The following is a 6,000-nucleotide window of genomic DNA, read 5'->3' as shown; positions in this document are numbered from 1 at the left end:
AAAAGGACTAAAGCTATGAAACAGAACTATTCCCCGTCTCAACTACTACCTTTGATATTACTTAAATAAACACACACATATTGTACTGGACTGGGAACATTTTGAGCTTTCAGGTACATAACTTCTTCACACTCCCATAAAAAATAAAAATTGATCAGAATAAATGGAGTGGGCAGATTTTATAGAATTTTGTTTCAGAAAGAAACCTTAAGGATTCTACGGCTGGAATTACAAGTGGTGTTTACTTCTGTTATAAATGCCTCCTCCTCTATATTAAATCTTATTCATTATACAATTGTTTTATTTAATACACAAAATGTGTCCCTCTTTGCAGTAGTAAAATGACTTTTTTAGATGAGGTACAGAGATCTTTAATATCTGTGCCAGCAGATTTTATCCATATGACTTGCCTCTTTCCTCTTTTTCAGTCATGGAAGCTTTTCTCCAAACCCCAATATATAACAATATATATAACAATATATACCCCAAAATATAACCTCAGTATAACAATATAAAAATAGCTCCATGTTTTCTAAGGTGTTATATGTTAGCATTTTAACAAACAGCTTAAATTATCTACTCTCTCTTTTAGGATATTGATCTAGATTATTTATTAAGATTATTTACCTCCAAGACTATGCATCTAGATTGTCAGAAATCTGAGAGCAAATAACTCCCTCTTTCCCCAGGTAATCCTACCTTTGGCAGGATGCTGCTCCAACTCCCATTCTACCCATACAGCTTCACTAAATAAGGCAGAGAAGAAATTTTAACATCTTAAATATGCTAAATATTCCCACCAGCTTTCCAATTCTCAGTTTCTTCTTTTTATAATCCACACTGCTGGCAGTGTGTAGATTTTAAATGACTTTCTGATATTGCTTGTGTTCCCAATAATATCTCTATACATCCCCTTTAGGTATTATGGAATTTCAGCACTTATTTATATGCTACATCTCTTGCAAAAGATAAAAAACAAAAAAGAAACAAACAAAAAAAAGGACTTTAAAAATTGTATTCATTACCTTGGATTTCTTTCCTGGATGGTTGTAAGCATTATCTACTGCCCTGAACTATGGTAATGTCACCTATTGTAAGTTACAATCTCAAAAGAACAAAATCATTTTGCTGAGTATTTTGAGAATAGTTCTAACATGGAAAGTCACTTCCTGGTATCTTCTTTGGGATAGGCTAAACCCATTTGGTCTGTCTGATCCTGGATTTAGTTAAATGTATATAACTGTCATTGCTATGCACCCAACTGTATTTTTTCACTTACATAAAAATATAAATAGCTTATGAATTTATGAAAAAAAACATGTATCTAAACATATAGCAAAATTGTTCTTAAGCAAGAAAAATCAGAGGAGTTATTATGAAAGAAGAATTCTACAATTCGAAATCACCATCAAGAAGTTGCAAACAAGAAAGACAAGCAGTGAACAGACCTTTCCCTGCTTTAGGAAAGATACTCATTTGCACATATTCAGATTGATTTTACATTTCGGGGTTTTTATTTTCTTTTTCCAACGAAGATGTGATCCTTTGAGGAATAAAGATAAGATCACCATATCAAACACATCATTGATAAGATTAGTGATATTAAGTAAAATACTAAACATTGTCTTTATGTATTCTCTGTTTACAGTGTTCTGTCAAGACATAACGCTATCCAGCAGCGAATGGAGAAACTTTCAGTGGATGCTTTTTGTATGAAGAATGGGCAGCTGCACAGAGAAGGCAGAGAGCTGCTTAATTGCTAGAAACAAGTGTTGTGTCCCTACCAAAGAGTCTTGAAAGCAGAATAATATGCTTTTAAGTTCAAGGACAAGTAGTAACAAATTATGTCAATCCAAACACTGATCTACTTCAGCCCCTTGGCATCTTCTATTTCACTTTGGTTTCTAAATGAAGACACAAACACCTGTTCTTACAGCAGGTGGTATTTGTTTATTGTAGCTCTTCCTGCTGAGTTTTAATCAGCCTACAGCTGCAACATCCAGGAGAAGTAACAGTTTATAGTACCAGATTTCACATAACAGTAGTACTGGTCTAGAAAAAGAAAATTTATACTTGACTTCCATCATATGTTAGGAATCAAGTAGTCTTTTTCTTCTTAGACTCCAAGTTGCTAATTAGAGAATGAGTTCATTTACAATGCTAGTAAATGAAGTTTTGAACATGGTGCCCTGAGGGTGATGCTTGATCATGTTCTCCAGTTCTTGGAAGAAGATTCCAAAATCTTTGCCAGGTTCTACTCTTGCCATTCTTTACTTTGAGAAGAATCATTCAGGGAGAAACAAGAGGCTTAAAAAAAAACAAGGAACAAGTTAGCAGTATGTAAATCCCTCCATTCAAATGCAACTGAGAGGAAAAAAAAGGTACTCATGGCAGAAGTAGGGGATATAGGGGGTGATTATAGGGGAAAAAGTTTCTGTATAGAACTACACAGTAAAGAACAGTGAAAAAAATTAGAGGTATTAAAAATAGTGTTCCTGTAGATAGGTTGAAAAACTCTTACCCATATTAAACAGTGTACTGAATTGATGGTCAGCATGCAGCAGTAATGATTACTTATATTATAAAACATTATTACTTATATTATAAAAACATTTTTTTCTAGCATGAATAGAAGTAAGTAATGGACTTCATAATGCAGTGGGCTGTACAAAAATGTAATATGAATCTTACCTAGTATTAAAGTATTGAATAAAGCTTAGATAAGACTTTAGTCATGATACAAGAAGATCAGGGTTAAAAAAAACAGATTTGATTGTGTGGTATGATGGCTAGTTCCCTCTGTGCATCAGTTCAATTATATAACTGCTAAGTTTTTGTGTATGTAATTGTAAATAAAGTTTGAGGAAGGACTTGAAAGAAAATAATGCCTTTAGTCTGAACAAGAAATCCTCTTAAGAGGAGAAATGCAAGGAAGTGCAACGCTTCAAATACAGACAGAAACAATACAAAAAAAAAAAAAAGAGATAAAATTGCAATCCCAGTCAAACATGGACTTCTGTGTTACAAATCTACAAAAGCTTTGATGCCTAGTATGAAAATGGGATATGATTATACATTATATGGTGTGAAGAGTCTGTAATTCTGTTATTAGTTGATTCACATCTGTAAAGGTTCATCTCTTCAACCAGATGATATAATTTCACTGCAATCAAAGAAATCAGACTGACCACAGAACATATGACAAGTAAAGCATAATTTCTTGAGAATATCATGACATTGTGAGGTTTTCAAGTAATGCATCTCAGATTGCAGCAGTAAATTCAGGGCTTAAAAGATTGCCCAGGTGAAGCTGAAAGGTGAAATATCATATAGTCTCTGTGATACTTCATAGATCATGTTGAGTTTCAATATTGCTTCACTGATTAATGTATGTGGGGTTAGAAAGGTGATGATTACTTTACTTCCTGTCACAGAAATATGAGATAAAAAGCACACAGGAAAACAATCTATAAAGTGAGACTCACCTTCAAAGCTAAGGTATCTATATAAGTTTCTGAATTTTGATCAGAAATGTGGATTTAAAACATATTTTCTCATCATTATTATTAATTGAGTTTGGTTTTCAGTTTTAGTTAAAGCAATTTTATTCCTTCCTGATGTAACTAATCTGAAGATGTCCTGCAGAAGCACATCCAGCCCTTCTAGATACACACTGTTTTGGGAGCAAGAGGCAGTGACACACATTTGCAAGGAGTGCGGTATTTTGCAGCTCCTTTTCTGGCTTCTCCAGAACCTTCGTTAGTTAGTTAGTTAGTTGAGGACCTGTCTGCACTTCTATGTGGTCCTGAATTCACAAGGCCACATAATTAAGAATTCATAGCGTTATACCTCAATTTTCACTGCTGTGTCTTGTCATTTTTGTGGGCAATGCCCATTCTTAGGAATAGGCATAAGGCCAACCTTAATAAAATAAAAAAAAAAAAAAAAAGAAATATCATGAGAGCAATGATATGGTGTATAACATTTTGACTAGTTTGATTTAGTCTGAAGTTCTGCTGTCTGCAGAGATTTCCACTCTTGCTTTTGGAGAGATTTTGTTGCTGTTGCTTTGGGATTTTTTTAAAAAAATTGGTGGTTTTTTATATCATAACATGTTTTGGGGATATGAAGAATTTTTATATCCTGAGCTCTGACCTCTAAAAATATTGCAAAGTGGAGCAAGCAAAGAATAGATCTGTGGCTCTTAATTAGACATAGAATTAGGACAAGTGCTATCAAGGACACTGTCACTTCAAGCATCTCTTGAGATAAGAGTGTCAATGATCAATATAGTTTTTTTCCTTTGTGAAGATAAGGAGCAGTGCTGGGAGAAAAGAAAGAAATGAAGACTTTTAGTCCTTTGGAGCATATGATACTTTATACTTTTTGGTGACAGAAAAGAGATTATTCCAGTTTTACATATTAAAAGTTTATGAAGTATGTTCACTATTTGTGATACACAACAGCCTTTCGTTACAATCATGCAGCTTCTAAAGAATAGTACCCTCATCCAAGCTATTAGCATTGTGAAAGGTAGATCTGTACTAAGAATACTCCATATAGACACAGAAGTTATTGCAAATGAATTCATCATTATTTAGCTTTTTGCCTCTGCTTTTCATCATAGATAAAAACAGGCACAGTGAACATTTTTATCTTTTCTACTAGCTATAAGGCATAACAAGGACCTCACACAATAAAGGGCATTAACAGAAACAATATTTGTCCTATAAGTGTTTGCTTTCCTGAGCTGATTTTTTTAGTTCATTTTGCTATTGACATAATATTTAATATTGACCCTTAAGATTAAAAGCTACTTGTTCTGAAGAAACTTAACACTATAACTAGTCCAAAAGCCTGAGCTAGAAATTGTTGTAAGCTGAAAGAGCATCTTAGGGAAAATACTCTCCTGTTAAGAACTTCCCTAGACACCTTCTAGTGGTCGTTGCTAAAAACTGAGTATTGGGCCACAAGCAACCTCACGCTTGTCATAGTTCAACCAACAAGTTGGTGTCTTAATTCCTCCAAGAAGTCTGTTAGTTCAAAACATTCCAGATTGGAATGGGTATGTGATACAGGTGCTTGCTTGTCTGTTAAAAGCAACACACTGAAAGGATGCCACAACCCTTGGAGCTGTAGCCCTGAAGTTACATAGAGGAGTTAAGTAGTTTTGAGGAATAGCTTGGAGCAGGCTTCTTAACGAGCTGAATTCTGCCAAATACAAAACTGCCCAGGCACCTAGCAAGAATGAATATGAGTGGGCCACGGAAAATGCACTAGACCTTTAACAGAGTTCTTTCTGGAAATATCTTGCTTTAGAAAATAATTAGAAATTAATAAGCGCGCACACACACACACACACACACACACAAATAAATATTTTTATTTCAGCAGGTAGTTCACTAATAGTTATTTATTTAAATCCCTAGTCTTCCAACAGCTTTTTTAACAGATCTGGCCACGTATGCTGCACAGCATGAGTCATTACAGCATACCCTTTGCAGAAACCCTGTTCCTGCTTATACACTGAAAGGCTGCAGACATTGAACCAAATCCAGGTCATGATGCACTGTTTTTGCTATATTAATTAGCACCCGTTCAGAGCTCTAAGTTAATAAAAATAACTCAGGAAACAGTTATTCTCTAAAAAGGTTGGTATGAACTACTCAATAGTTCAGATAAATTCTCTGAGAATAAGCTGAGCTCTTTTGGAAAGAGTTACAGTCAGAAAGAGCCCTTGCTGTCCAAAAAATATAAAATACTCTGCTAATTAAGTTATATTATCAAAATGGAGTATTTCAAGAATGCTTGGTGAAATTATATGAGATCTACAGCACTGAAGCCTCTACACTTTAGATCTATATATCTGAAGCCTGAGAGATTGTAATACTCAAAAGAAAGCGCGGATATACACAGATTTCAAAATCACATCAAAAGATTGCTTTCTAAAACGTGAGTGTAACAATTTACACTTTTAATTGGGTAACATTATAAAATAGC

At 34.3% G+C, this 6,000-nt stretch overlaps 1 long non-coding RNA gene across 1 annotated transcript in view; it reads right to left on the bottom strand.

Annotated features, from left to right (window-relative positions):
• Nucleotides 1-2,104: 2,104 nt before the first annotated feature.
• LOC112946023 overlaps nucleotides 2,105-6,000 on the bottom strand; it is a 48,376-nt gene continuing 44,480 nt past the window's right edge. The window contains exon 3 of the long non-coding RNA XR_003249120.1: nucleotides 2,105-2,307. This is a non-coding gene — a long non-coding RNA (uncharacterized LOC112946023). The remainder of the gene's footprint in view (nucleotides 2,308-6,000) is intronic.

The sequence above is a fragment of the Nothoprocta perdicaria genome, unplaced genomic scaffold (genome assembly GCF_003342845.1).
Source record: "Nothoprocta perdicaria isolate Ctin4 unplaced genomic scaffold, notPer1 scaffold_2, whole genome shotgun sequence".
NCBI lineage: Eukaryota > Metazoa > Chordata > Aves > Tinamiformes > Tinamidae > Nothoprocta > Nothoprocta perdicaria.
This window is presented reverse-complemented; position numbering and strand designations above follow the sequence as displayed.